This window comes from Astyanax mexicanus, chromosome 21 (assembly GCF_023375975.1).
Source record: "Astyanax mexicanus isolate ESR-SI-001 chromosome 21, AstMex3_surface, whole genome shotgun sequence".
Classification (NCBI taxonomy): Eukaryota; Metazoa; Chordata; class Actinopteri; order Characiformes; family Acestrorhamphidae; genus Astyanax; species Astyanax mexicanus.
Window position 1 is genome coordinate 26,647,153 of NC_064428.1, and position 14,429 is coordinate 26,661,581.

General features: G+C 39.7%; 1 long non-coding RNA gene across 1 annotated transcript in view; it reads right to left on the reverse strand.

The window, feature by feature from the left end:
- LOC111193531 (uncharacterized) overlaps positions 1–14,429 on the reverse strand; it is a 78,573-nt gene that overhangs the window by 63,263 nt on the left and 881 nt on the right. The gene's annotated exons all lie outside the window — the stretch shown is intronic.

Below are 14,429 nucleotides of genomic sequence, written 5' to 3' on the forward strand. Positions count from 1 at the left end.
CTCTGTAGGCTCAAACAGAGTTCCTGCAGCTTCTTGTTGAGCACTTGTAAGATTAATAGGAGGTAATATGAGGTATTTGACCTAAGCAGGTATACACCAAATAATATATGGGATCCCCGAGCATGTAACATGATTAAGGTCTCTCTATACATTAGTAATGCTCCTTGTTGATTTCCTGAGGGATTCCCTGCGCTGCTCGTATGACTTTTCCCACAGTACGGGGCTACTCTCCACGAGGGACTAGGAAGAATGGTGGCAGACTTCAGGCTTCTGCACAAGGTATGTGATCCATCTCTGGTGTATCATATGCTTCTGCAGTGTTCAGTGGTGCATGGCCAGGGTCTTTTGATTTGGACAAGGCTGACTGACTGGTCTTTAATTGCCCAGGGCACTGCTGAATCCAACAGATGTCAGGCTACAACGTGTCCAGAGGAAACTGTCTGGAGAATTTAGAACATAGCAGGATATATTGTGCCTTCATCAACACCTCCAAAGGGGTGGGATATACAGTATTCAGCAGCAAGCAACCAGTCAGTTCTTGAAAATGATGTGTTGGAAGACAATCAATTTGGCAATTTGAATCTGAGACATTTTGACAAAAAAAAGCAAATTGCAATGCTTGGACCTGCCATGTGGGAAGTTCCTGGTAGGTAGTGGTACCTAGTAACTTTCAGAAATGCTTCATAAAAGAAGTACTGGTAAACCAGTACAGAAAGTCAGGCAGAAATTGGTAACAGGCTGACAAAACACAAGAGAAAAGGTTTAGTATGCAACAGTATGTAATAATGGAGGGTTGGCAATACTTTGCAAAGTAACAAACAAACTAAATGGCAAAACCAACCAGAGTAACTGGGCAATCATGAATCAGAAACTTGTAACAGGATGACAAAAGAAGAAAAAGAGAAAGCTCAACATGCAGCAGTATGTAACAATGGAGGGTTGGCAATACTTTGCAAAGCAACAATACAAACTAAAGGTTTTTTAAAAACAATGATTGCAAACAGTTTAAATAGATCTAGTATTCAGGTGATGATAGATGTGAGACCTGTTCACAATTGGTTGACAGAGGAAGAGTGACAGAGTGCTTAGTGAGAGGTGGATTATGGGAAATGGGAAACGTTAATGGAAACAATGGAGGCAGCAGGGAGGCCAGAAAGTGACAACCTCTTTCTTATTCTAGATATATTAGAAATTAGGGCTGGACCCGAATATTCGGGTATTCGGATATTCGTTCGTTGAGTAGGTATTCGGTTTTTAATTTTGGTATTCGGATATTCGGTTTTTTTCTCCTTTCCAGAGTTCCACCTCACTCTAACCACTTCTGTTTTCGCGGGTCCCGTCAGAATATCTTGCGCGCGGGACAGAACTGAACTGTTATTGGCTGGAGCGGGAGTTTAATCCAGACGATGCGGGAGCAAATTAATAAATAGTTAAGAAAACTGTAATAATTGTAAAAAAAAAAAAAAAAAAACCTAAAGAAAACTCTCAACGCGCAGGATGGACCGACACACACACGCACACACCGATGGTGTTTGGACTGGGGTAAGGAACGGGACCACACTATTCAGCGCTGCTGTTTTAATAAATATATAAGTAAATTTGAAGCATTAAATGTAGTTTATTTAATTTATATTAGGGACGTGGGGTGGGAGCGGCAGAAATGTGTATGTGGCGGGCGGGCGCGGGATTAAAAGAAGCAATTTTTTTGCGGAGCGGTAACGAGACAGAAACGCGGGAGCGTGGAAGAGTGGGTTTAAAAATCAGTCTCGCGCAGACCTCTATTATACATGATAAAAAAAAATGCAGGCTCTTCGAAACTGATTTATATAATAAAACGTAAGGGGTAATGTGGCAACAGTAGGGGCTAAATCGGTTACAAAAGCCTGGCCTACAAAAATGATGTCTGAACGAATTTCCTCTTATCTAATATAATTTAAAATGGTTTAAAAATATAAAATAATTTCTAAGCAAACGAAATATTTAATATTGAGCTTATAGCCCAAGTGCAAAAATACAAAATCAGTAATACGGCTATGCCCTGCACAATGCTTAAACCGAAATAGACCAAGTACAATAATGTCATTAACAATGACTTTCCTCTACTCTAATATAATTTAACATGGTTTAAAAATATAAAATAATTTCTAAACAAACGAAATATTTAATATTGAGCTTATAGCCCAAGTGCAAAAATACAAAATCAGTAATATGCCCTGCACAATCCTTTAACCGAAATAGACCAAGTACAGTTTACAATGACTGTCCTCTAATATAATCAACAATGTTTAAGAATATAAAATACTTCCTGAACAAACGTTTTTTTTGTTTGTTTTTTTAAGCAAATAGCCTAAGTGTGAAAACACAAACAGCAATTTACTGGGCTGGCTTGCGCAGCGGAGAAACCGTGCAGCAGCCTCCTAGCCTGCTTACGCAGCGGATAAGCCGCGTGTGGGGCAGCAGAAATTCCGGGATGAAAACACAAAGAAATCTGGGCTAAAAACACAGAAAAAATATGGGGTGAAAACACAAAAATATGGGGGATAAAAACACCAAAAATCCGGGGTGAATATGTCTCGTCGGTCAGAGCAAACTGAACATTTTTCAGTGGATTAAAGGGGCCGTGATTTGCTTTTTTTTATTTATTTTTTTAACTCTTTTTTTAAAAACAAATATTCGAATATTCGCTTCGAATCAGTGCCGAATATCCGGAGCTCAAAAAACGCTATTCGGGCCAGCCCTATTAGAAATCTTACAGAAATTGAAAAAAATGTGTTTAACTACTGTTTAAAAGGTAGAAAATAGTTTAATAAGCAAGGGCTAATGAACCAGTTATGTACCAGATCATAACCAGGCGTTACTAAATGCCAAAACCTACGAAAATAACTGAGCAACTGTGAATTGGAAATTGGTAACGGGCTGACAAAACACAAGAGAGAAAGCTTAAAATGCAACAGTACCTGACAATGGAGTGTTGGCAATACTTTGCAAAGCAGCAACACAAAAGAAAGGGTTTTTAAAAACCCAATGATTGCAAACAGTTGAAATAGATCTAGTATGATAGATGTGAGAACTGTTCACGATTGGTTGACAGTGCGCTCAGTGAGTGGTGGATTATGGGAAATGGTAAAAGGTATTGGACACAATGGAGGCAGCAGGGAGGCCAGAAAGTGACATTTTACCTCTTTCTTAAAATCCAAACGCTCTAGTTCAATCAGGATCTCAACTATATTTCAAACTTCTTACAATAATAAAATTTCAAATTCTGTGCTCTTTCTTTTTTTGGGCACACAATTGAAAGATCTTCCTCCCCTGTTGGATATAGAGATGAGATAGCGATGGATAAAAGGTTAGACAATAAGGGTAAAGAGAGTCGTTCTGAGCTTTAACGTTTGAAATATCTCCATGTATAAATCGTATAAATGCATATGTTCCATGAAGCTGATGTAAATGAAATGGCTGTTAAAAAAATGCCAGAGTGGGGCTTTTAAGAGAGCGCGAGAGTGAGTGTGCGAGAGAGTGTGTGTTAGACAGTGAGAGGGTGGCAGAGCGCTGGTGGGGCCGCAGTGAGAGCTGTGTGTAATCGTTGTGATTATAGCCTTTACATCCTCTTCACCTTCTGAAGCTGCTGGAGTCGCTGGAAAATTGAGACCCTCCTCAGAGTGAGACGAAGACCCTATTTTATCCCATTTCTCTCTCTCTCTCTCTCTCGCTCTCATTCTCTTCCCCCACCACTCTCTCTCTTACTCTCATTCAAACATTCTGATGCACAACATGCTGGATATTTACTAGAGTACGAGGAATTTCTCTTCTTTCTCGTCTTTCAAACATCACTTTGGCAAACACTGGATTCATTGCATTACTAAGCCCTGCAACACACTAAGGTAGGAATATTAGAAGCTAGATCACATGATCATGTACAGAGGTTGGACAATGAAACTAAAACACCTGTTATTTTGGTGTGGGAGGTTTCATGGCTAAATTGGAGCAGCCTGGTGGCCAATCTTCATTAATTGCACATTGCACCAGTAAGAGCAGAGTGTGAAGGTTCAATTAGCAGGGTAAGAGCACAGTTCAAAAGAAGACAAATTGTTGGTGCACGTCTTGCTGGCGCATCTGTGACCAAGACAGCAAGTCTTTGTGATGTATCAAGAGCCACGGTATCCAGGGTAATGTCAGCATACCACCAGAAAGACAAAGCACATCCAACAGGATTAACTGTGGACGCAAGAGGAAGCTGTCTAAAAGGGATGTTCGGGTGCTAACCCGGATTGTATCCAAAAAACCTAAAATCACGGCTGCCCAAATCACGGCAGAATTCAATGTGCAGGGGCACCGAGTGGTCCAGCGGTCTAAAGCGCTGCCACTATGAGCAGGAGGTCGTAGGTTCGAACCCCAGCTCATGCAGCTTTGCCATCAAGCTGCCGGCGTTAGAGGGAGCAAAATTGGCCCTGCTCCCTCTGGGTGGGTAGATGGCGCTCTCTCCCCACATCACTCCTACGGTGATGTCTGCAGCACAGGGCGTCTGTGAGCTGATGTACCGGAGCCGAGCCGCTGCGCTTTCCTCCAAGCGCGCTGGCTGCTCGGTAATGCTGCATCAGCAGCAGCTCGAAAAGAAGCGGTGGCTGACTTCACGTGTATTGGAGGAAGCATGTGTTAGTCTTCACCCTCCTGGTGTGTTGGGGCATCACTAGTGATAGGGGGAGTCCTAATGAGTGGGTTGGGTAATTGGCCGTGTAAATTGGGGAGAAAATGGGAAAAATTAGAAATAAAATTATAAAAAAAAAAAAAAAAAAGAATTCAATGTGCACCTCAACTCTCCTGTTTCCACCAGAACTGTCCGTCGGGACAATAAATTATTGTGGTCTAAAACCAGGTGTTTCAGTTTCATGGTCCAACCCCTGTACATATTGTCAAAGAAACAGTTGCCAAATTGAGTACAAATCCAGTATAGGGCCCTATTTTAGCGTTACGTAGGCAAGCAGTCAACCGTGCACTGTGCAACTTGATTTAGAGTTTTTGATCTGTGTGTCTTTGCTATGGTAATGACTAGAACAGTACAGCTTGCTCGGCAATGTACAAATTCTCTTAATTTATCATGGGTGTCTATCTTTAGGCGTAACGTGCAATAAACCAATCAATGTATCACTTGCCATTCCCTTTAAAAGCCAGGTGTGCTCTGACTCTGGCAGATCTCTATAAAAATGGCGCAACTACCTGGACCAGATGTCCAACACTTCTTCTCAGCTGAGGAAACTGATCTGCTCGTTCTTGCTCTTTCATTCTGTTTATTGTTGATGTAAAAGTTGATGCATACATCTATCAAAAGGCACACGCTATGGGGTTGTGCACTGCTGTCTTCACAAATTTAATGCCAAGATAGCAATGAACGGCTGTCTGTTTACATCTGCCTAGGTTGTTTTCAGTCAGTGGTGTACCTGTGTTTTTTGTTGCCATTAAAAAAAACGCAATCTGCCATTTTGAGACCACCATGCCTATTGGGGTAGATATATTCACAAGCGCCGTTGCTATTTAAATGATGCAGGAGGAAGTGTAAAAACTTTGAGACTGTCTAAGATAGCAATAAATCAATAATCATCGTGACACACCTTGCGCAGGGCCATTATACTGAAAAGGACAACTCTTGGTCATATTTATTGCGCTACACAAGAAGTAGTGCAAGTTGCAATGCAGAAATTCCAGAATTTCCTAAAAATATGCAGCGAGAATCAATATTGTGCAGTATGAACATGTATTCATTCAAAGTTCCTGTAGATTTATGGTAGGGATGGAGTATTGATGGTGCATCCAACTGCATCCTACACATTTTAAATCAAGGATTAAAATGCCAGCATTATGTGGATGAGCTCTCCTGCTAAAATAGGAAACCGGAAACATGACGCAATGTCTGGCTGTCACACTGAGCCAATGAAGACCAAAGTTGGTAATCTGGCAAAATTGCACCCCACACCATGCCAGAAGGTGTGTAGAGGTACAAGGCAGAACATCAAACCATGGTGCCTCCACACACAGATTTTTTGGTTGTCTCCCACAAGACAAAAGCAGGACTTCATACCTTCATGCCTACCCACCAAATTCATTCCTGTCATTCAAGTGTCATTCCAATGCTGGGACTGCCAACCCAAGACCTTCTGAAAATGATACGGAAGGTATTTCAGAATTGGATTGAAATGAAGTGTTGCCTTCGACGAAACCTCAAAGCTGAAGGCTGTCCTGGAGAGGTCTAGACAAATACATCTAGGCAGACATCAAAGGAAGAGTCTCTGAGGCGTAATTGGATGTTAGAATAGGTTTCCACCGAGAACCGTGATGTTTCTTTGTCTGTTGGAGGAACCCGGCCCGGCAGACAGTGCAGGTACGGCTACACGTGGCCGGCGTTTCGGAAACATTCCGGGAACAGATATGTCGCGGGGACATTCCACTGCATACACACTGCTTTTGAAGGATCTGAGCTGAAACTTGGACCTGGAAGAAGAAGCCGCATTTGCGGATGCCAAGCAGTCGTGGCATAACCGAGCGCTAAGCTCCTCGGGTTTGCATCAGACGAGCCCGAGGCAAGTTCATCGTCTTTCCTGTGAGCGCCTATCCCTGGCGCCCGGAGTTCGGAGTGATTATTCCGTTGCCCCAATAGGCCGCTGGCGACAAAAAAAAAAAAAAAATTGAAGGAGAAGAAGAAGGAGAAGGGAGAAAAAAGCCACCATCTTCAAAGTGGGATGCATCCATAAGTGAAGGCTGAATGAGGCCGTAATGAGTAATCTGGGAAAGCAAAGGGAGCCAAGCTCATGCAAGGGGTGGGAGGATGACTGGGGAGATTAGGGAGGCTGACACTACTGCTGGAGGCACTGCGAGTGTGTACGAGTGTGTGTGTGTGTGTGTGTGTCAGAGAAAGAGAAAATAAATATGGAGAGCAAAAGAAATCAAGACAGCAAGTCCTTCACAAACTCATAAATACAACTACACATCCAGACGAAGACACACTCACTAACACACACACACACACACAGCCAAAGTTGAAGCACTCTCTCAATTTTGCCAGACACCTCTTTCACCACACACACTCTCACACAAACCCACACACACACACACAAAGTGCCTACAATCCTTTGAACTACCACTCAACAAAATGCTCAGTCGAATCAATGAATAATTTGGCCAGGTGTCTGTAAAGAATGGGGGAAAGAAGATAGATTGGCGCTGCATGGGCAGATCTTTGAGCATGTCTCCTTGTTTAGATAAAAGCAACACCTCATACCCACACAATTAATTTAATGATGTCGAGAGCAAGGTGCCGCGCCTAGAAGAAAACACTCAAAAACACACACATCTACATATCGCCACTGCCAGAACAAAAGCTCAGCATTCAAAGGGCAGTGAATTCGCGTATTTACTCTACTTTGTTCTTCCTTGAAAACAAGTTAATTGTGTTAATTGTGTCTTTTTTCATTCATTTTCACCAAATAAGAATATACTGGTCATTCATCATGCATCTGTATCTTTCTAAGGCCCTGAACGGGGTGACGGTATCTTATAAACAGAGACAAACATCTATGGATCCTTTCCTCAAAGGGCAAAAAAACACAGAGGTTCAATTTCAATCCAAAATTATTCTTATTATACTACTTAAGTAGTGTTCATTGCATTGAAATCTGAACTCTAGAGCTGTAGCTGTAGTCTGTGAGTAGATGTTTTATGACTTATGGAGTCATAAAAAAATATTAATGTCACTATAAAGACAGTAAGTAGGTATTTCAGACAGATTTCAGATTCAGACAAACTTTTTTGGTAGATCCCATGCTTGTCTTGTTTCCTCTCTTCTTGGTCCTTTCTCTTCCTGTCTTGTTTTCAGTGTGCTCTTTAGCACATGGCTCTCTGTTTTGTTGCTGTCTTGTCTACACCCTAGTCCAGCGCTGTCATCAATGTTCCCGCCTGTGTCTCATTTGTTACCCAACCCCCTCGTTATCCTCCCCAGGTGTTCCTTGTTTGTCCCAATGTGTATATATAGCTCTTTGTTTCAGGGTTCGTTCGTTTGGTCTTGTATATGTTATGTCTAGTTTGTTTAATATGGATGGCAAAAGTGGGGCTTTTGGAAGATCAAATCAATAAATTGATTTGGAAAAAGATTTGATCTAGGGCTGGGCGATATGGAAAAAAATCTTATTACGATATAGTTTTTCATATCAGCCGATATCGATATGTATCACGATATAAATCAAATCACTTTCTGTTACACTTAAAGGTTTCTATTTTTACTCAGAAGTGACAGAATAAGGGAGTTATGGACAAAATCACTAGCAGGCTCAGAGCCTTGTGGACAGACACTAGGATGTTAACATCTTGCCAGGTGGGTACAGCTTTTAAATTAATTTTAAAAAGGGGACAAATATATAAACTAAAAAATATGTAAGACCCTTTACATTATATGTCTGTTTAATTTAAATTGCAATAACACTTTATTTATTTTTATAAAATTATATTTAATCAAAAGATCATTCCCCTCCCTGAATGCAGGCAACTACATAAAGCAAAATACAAGAGTATATCACAGTGTTCATTTTGACAGGTGATTTTGATACAGTCTTAGTCTTTTCACTAAAATGTATAATAGTTTTAGTTACATTTTAGTCTATCGGATATTATTAGTTTTAGTCAGATTTCAGTCTAGTTTAATTTTGGTCATATAAAAAGTATGTATTACATATGTTTTACTGTTTTTCTATTTTCTATTTGTTGTAATTTTAGATAATTTACTGCTTATGTTTTTTTTTAAATAAGAGCCTTTAGTTTTTTTTTCATTTAAATTAAGCTAACATTTAAATATTTTAAAAAAAAGTGGCCTATAATGGAGGTGGGAGGAATAAAGTCAAGTTTCTGAAATGATCCACTTCTACTGCAGTACAGATTTATACTAACATTACTGGCTTTCAGTAGACTAGACTTACATTACTTAAGTGTATTTAAAACTCCAGTTCAGTAACAGCAATGTTTAGCTCAGTTCAAATACAGCTAGACAGATTATATAATCTTCTGTATTTAGTAAAATATCCAGCATAACAGACTCTCTATCTGTTAAAAACTATAAAACACAAAGACAGAGGAGAATGCTGCCCTCAGGGTTTTCTAACAGAAACAGTGAGAGTTAGGAAAAAAGATGGAAAGTGCTTCCTTTCTGTGTGTTTATATACTAACCCCTCACTCGTGCTGAAGTTAACCTTAATTTACACGAAACGTGGATTAACACGGCTAACGTGCGTTACCCATTAGTTTATTAGAATGTAAAAAGCAGTGAAAGCATCTTAGCTAATGATGACAGATTGCACAGATCCCTTTTACACCTAAACATCGCTAACTTTAAACTGGAGACAAGCTAATCTAACTAGCAGCAAACAGAGCAGCGTTTACCTGCCTTCAGAAATCTGAACAAGCTCACCTCTCTAAATATCTTGGAGACGCATGCCTCATATTTAAAAGGTGAGTTTTCCAGTGTAGCGCCGCTGAATAGTATAAATGAAGTTTATCCAGTAAATGGGAGAGAAGGAGCCGCTATGTGAGGAGTTCAGAGTGGAGGGGCTCGGGGGGTGGGGCGGAGGGGGATGGTGGAGAGGGGAGGGGAGGGGTTGTACTGGGCTGAGCAGCAGTTCAGCGTGCTGCCTGATCTCGTGCTGCGCCTTTTCACAACGCTACTTAAACGGGAAATAGAAAATTTAGTTTATCGAATTTCTCGCCCCGACTTATCGCGATATATAGTTTCCTCGATAACTATCGATATCGTTTTATCGCCCAGCACTAATTTGATCTTAAAAGATATTCAAATCATGACACACCACAGTTAGCACCTTTCCAATGCACCTTTCTGGTTCGCGAACTGAATTCTAAACCAGTCGTGTTTTTTTTTGAGGTCATTACATTTCTAACTGCTAATGATTTGACAAATTATGTGCAATTAATAATAAAGCAATGTAAAGTGTGTGTGCTTTTGCAGGCATTGCATCTCTTAAAATGTGGCAATGTTGTTGTGTTTCATGTTGGAAACAAACAATTCTGAAATCAGAACATTTTCAACTCTTATTTAGAAACATTTGGAGAAAAACATTCTGATCTCAGCTGCTTGCACTTTCTTTATTGGATACTGGTGATCTTCTGGCCCTCAGGCGGCACTGCATTAATAACAAGCATGCATTTGTACTAGAAATCACTTTATGGGCTCAGAAACACTTCCAGAAATCACTGTTCAAGAACACAGTTTACTGTGCAATCTGCAATGCAGGTTAAAGCTGTATTATACAAAGAAGAAGCCATGTGTCAACACCATCAATAAATGGTGCCGTTTTCTCTGGGCCAAGAACTGAGCACTTCACACCGAAACCTCCTCTGAATGACTTTGTCTCTGATTGGTTCTTGGACACACAATTCAGAAAACATGGATTAATTCATATATAATGTTTATATTATGTGGAAGTTCCATTTACATCTAATTTCCAAAACTGGTTCCTTAATAAAGTACTAGCGGTTGATTTTTGCATTTAGGAATGTAAGTTCAGCTGTGGTTCTCCTACGATAAAAACAATCAAATCAGAAATGGTGGTGTAAGTATGGTGTTTCATTACCTTTCAATCAAAAGACTGAATATTGTGCTGATGTTCACGTGTGTCATCTCAATGGCAAAGCTCAGTGCTAAACCCTGAGAATGCTAATGTCATGCACTTACACCACTGCAGTCAATCCTGACAGGCAACCATAGGGCAAATGTACAAAAGACTATGGAATATGCTGACAAAAAAAAACAGTGCATAATAGTTAATCACTTGGGGGTGTAGCAAGAAAAATGGGTAACGTGAAGAAAAATAAAAGAAGAAAATTATAAAGGTCTTCTCATAAATTTAGCAAATCCTTTGCTACAAGTATTGTGCTGCTCAGCAGCATGCAAAACCAATTCTACAGCAGCATCTGAGCTCAGGGGCAGAGGGTTCCTTATTGGAGCGGTATGCTAATTAAAAGTCCTGGCGTTTGGATTTTCGAGTTGCAGGGTAAGGATTGTTAAAAGGCAGTTGGATGGATCCGAATGTCCTTGGGCAGGGAAATAAGCAATCATAGGGCTCGGGAGGTAGGTGCATGAGTGTCTTTGAGTGCATGTGTCTGTGTGTGTGTGTGTCTGTCTGTGTGTGTGTGTGTGTGTGAGTCGAAGGGCTCGGAGGCAGAAAGGTTGCAAAAGAGCCATGACATGCATGTGATTTGGTGGAACAGTGAAACAGTAACAGAATGGCTGTTTGTCTAAGGAACATACAGTAACTGAGAGAGCAAAGGACATACAGTATGTAATGGGAATAAACTGGCTTACTATACAGGGGTGGGACAATATATCAATATTGCAATATATTGTACGGTTTTAATCATATTGTATTGTATTATATTGTATTGATATGTGGCATCAAGTATTGATCTTTTATTGAAATATAAACACCAGAACCCAATTTGGCTTACTAAAGTTGCTTAATTACTCCATATGGTGGCACTTAAAATGAATAGGACAAACCTGTGATAAAGAATATTGGTTGTTAAATTCTGTGAAACAGACACAAATAACTCCATATTTACTGGTATTAACTTTCTAATTTCTATTAACTTTCTATTAAGTTTCTGAATCAGTTTCTCTGATTTTGCCATTTATAGGTATATGTTTGAGTAAAATTAACATTGTGGTTTTATTCTATAAACTACAGACAACATTTCTCCCAAATTCCAAGTAAAAATATTGTCATTTAGAGCATTTATTGTCAGAAAATGAGAAATGGCTGAATAACAAAAAAGATCCAGAGCTTTCAGACCTCAAATAATGCAAAGAAAAAAAGTTCATATTCATAAAGTTTTAGGAGTTCAGAAAACAATATTTGGTGGAATAACCCTGTTTTTTAATCACAGTTTTCATTAATATTGGCATGTTCTCCTCCACCAGTCTTACACACTGCTTTTGGAAAATTTTGTGTCACTTCTGGTGCACAAATTCTAGGAGATTAGCAGGTTTTCAATTTGGTAAAATCAAAGAAACTCATTATTTTTAAGTGGTCTCTTATCTTACTTAACTTACCTTGGAGTGGAGGGTGGATAAGAGTCAGTGGAGCTGCCATTTTAATAAGGAACTTTTTGCAATTACCGCATTGGCAATAATTTTGGTGCTTTCTTTAAGTACAAATACAACAGTTTTGATTGGTTCATTTCACACACTATCTAATTTGAAGAAAATCTTGATAACGTCAGTTCTTGATTGTGCTTTTGTGACACAATGTGATTTTAAAGACCAGAGTTAGACCGGCTGTGTTTCTTATGGTGAAATACTCTGTCGTGAGTCGTGACCCTGAGTTGCTGATCAGCTGTGTAGTGTGCAAACCACAATGACTGATAGATTACAGACAACAAGTTTTGTAGTGTTAAAGATACAATGATCTGATGACTCTGAAACCTTGCCTACGGCACACTGACATTTTCTTTATACTTGTGCAAAGTCCACACTATTAGGCCGTGACAGTTTGTCATTAAGCAGTTGTGATGAGCATCACTTCTTTAAGTAGTAGTATAGCATACCCTTTGGTTTCTATACCCAAACCCATACATAACAATTTCACTCAGCAGTGATCTAACGGTCAATGATTCCACGTTCTTGGATGGATGGATGGATGGATGGATGGATGGATGGATAGAACTGTCATTTTCAAACGAAAGAGCAGCAGTAGTTGCCCTGGCTGACAGACAGCTGTATTGATTGGCAGTCGAAGTGCGTCTAGAGAACAGACATCTCTACTGGTGAGGAAAAAATGCTTCTATAGAGCTGATGAGCAAAAGGATGGACAGGGCTGAATTGCTGTGGGTCAAAGACCTTATTTTTCCGTAGCTGGTTGGTAGTCTGTCGAAGAAAATCTCAGAAGAGTGCATTCAATACACTTTACAGGAAAGCTGTAAAACTAGTATTGTTTTTTAACTGATGGTCCTAAAGACCTTCAGGAATAATTTAATTAATATTCAAAAACATGGAAAAATTTTACCGAATAATTGGAAAGTTCAATGAAGTAATCCACCATGGAAATAAAGGTTCCGTACACCTCAGCCCTGATATCTATAATCTATAATCAAACAATAATCGTCCACAGCAGCCAGTACCTCGAAACTACATTCTTCAAAGACGGAAGATTTCAAAGCCAGCACCCAAATGATGGCCTTGAAAAGTTCTGAATGGACACAAGAGTCTCCAACCACACTTAAGAGCCCTTAAACATTTGGATCGAAAGAAGAAACACTTTCTTTTTTCCACTATAAACTGCAGACAAGTTTAGAAACTAATCTCAGGCATGTAACTTACAGCACAGCTTTCTACGCTGAAGTAAATGTAATTCCTCGAATAGGAGGAAAGACCTTGCAGCACATTGTTAAAAAGGGCAAGTATAAGGTCAGTACTGCAATCAGCCATGTGTCGAACTGATAGAATTAAAGACTGCCGTGCTGCAAAGAATTATCTTGGTGAGATAAATCATTCGAAATCATTTCAAATAAGTAGAAAAAAAGTCCAGAAACAAATTGAATCGTACAGCTTTACAACAATCTCAAACTGAGAAATATTGGGTATATAGATTGAAGGTCATCACACTTGCAGTGTGGCTTTCTGTCTGCAAACAGCTGTACTTGTTTCATTACGGCTGCGCATGGCAAAGCACGTGCTAAAGTATTTATACAGAAAGCGTACAAAAAAACAAGTGTCAAAAAGTGGCCCATTAAAAAATACTGAAAAGTGTCCAGCAGCAACTTTTTTTAACAGCTCCAGCAGTAATTTAGCATATTTTCAGAATATATACTGTAATGTATTGAATGAACAGGGGTTCCAACATTGTGTCACACAAACCAGCTGAATCCATGAACCACTTCTCTGTATTGCTCTCCAGTACTATGTGAGTGTATGGAGGAGCTGCTGGATAAACCAGCTGTTGCTCAAAAACCCCGCACATCAACCAGCACTCCAGTACTGCGTGCAGCTTTTGGTCAAAATGTTGGGTACCATACATGTTGTTAAAAAGTCTGGGGACACTACTTTTTTGGCCAAACATATTTGCATTCCACCATCAACACCTTAGCAATGACCATGCAACACCATTACGAACACCACGAATACAACTGCAAAACCATATCAATACCATGGAAACCACCACAGATATCACAGCAACAAACATAAACCCATATGCAAAACCAAAGTAAACACCATATATATCATAGGAACCAGTGGGAGACATTTTAGCTGCACAACCATCCATTACTTTTCAAGTTATCTATGTGAACTCCTTGTCTGCTCACTATTATAAGAAATTACCATGTGTTAACCATTTGCAAACATTTTTAGAAATAAATGTATGGTAAATCCACCTCTGAAAATT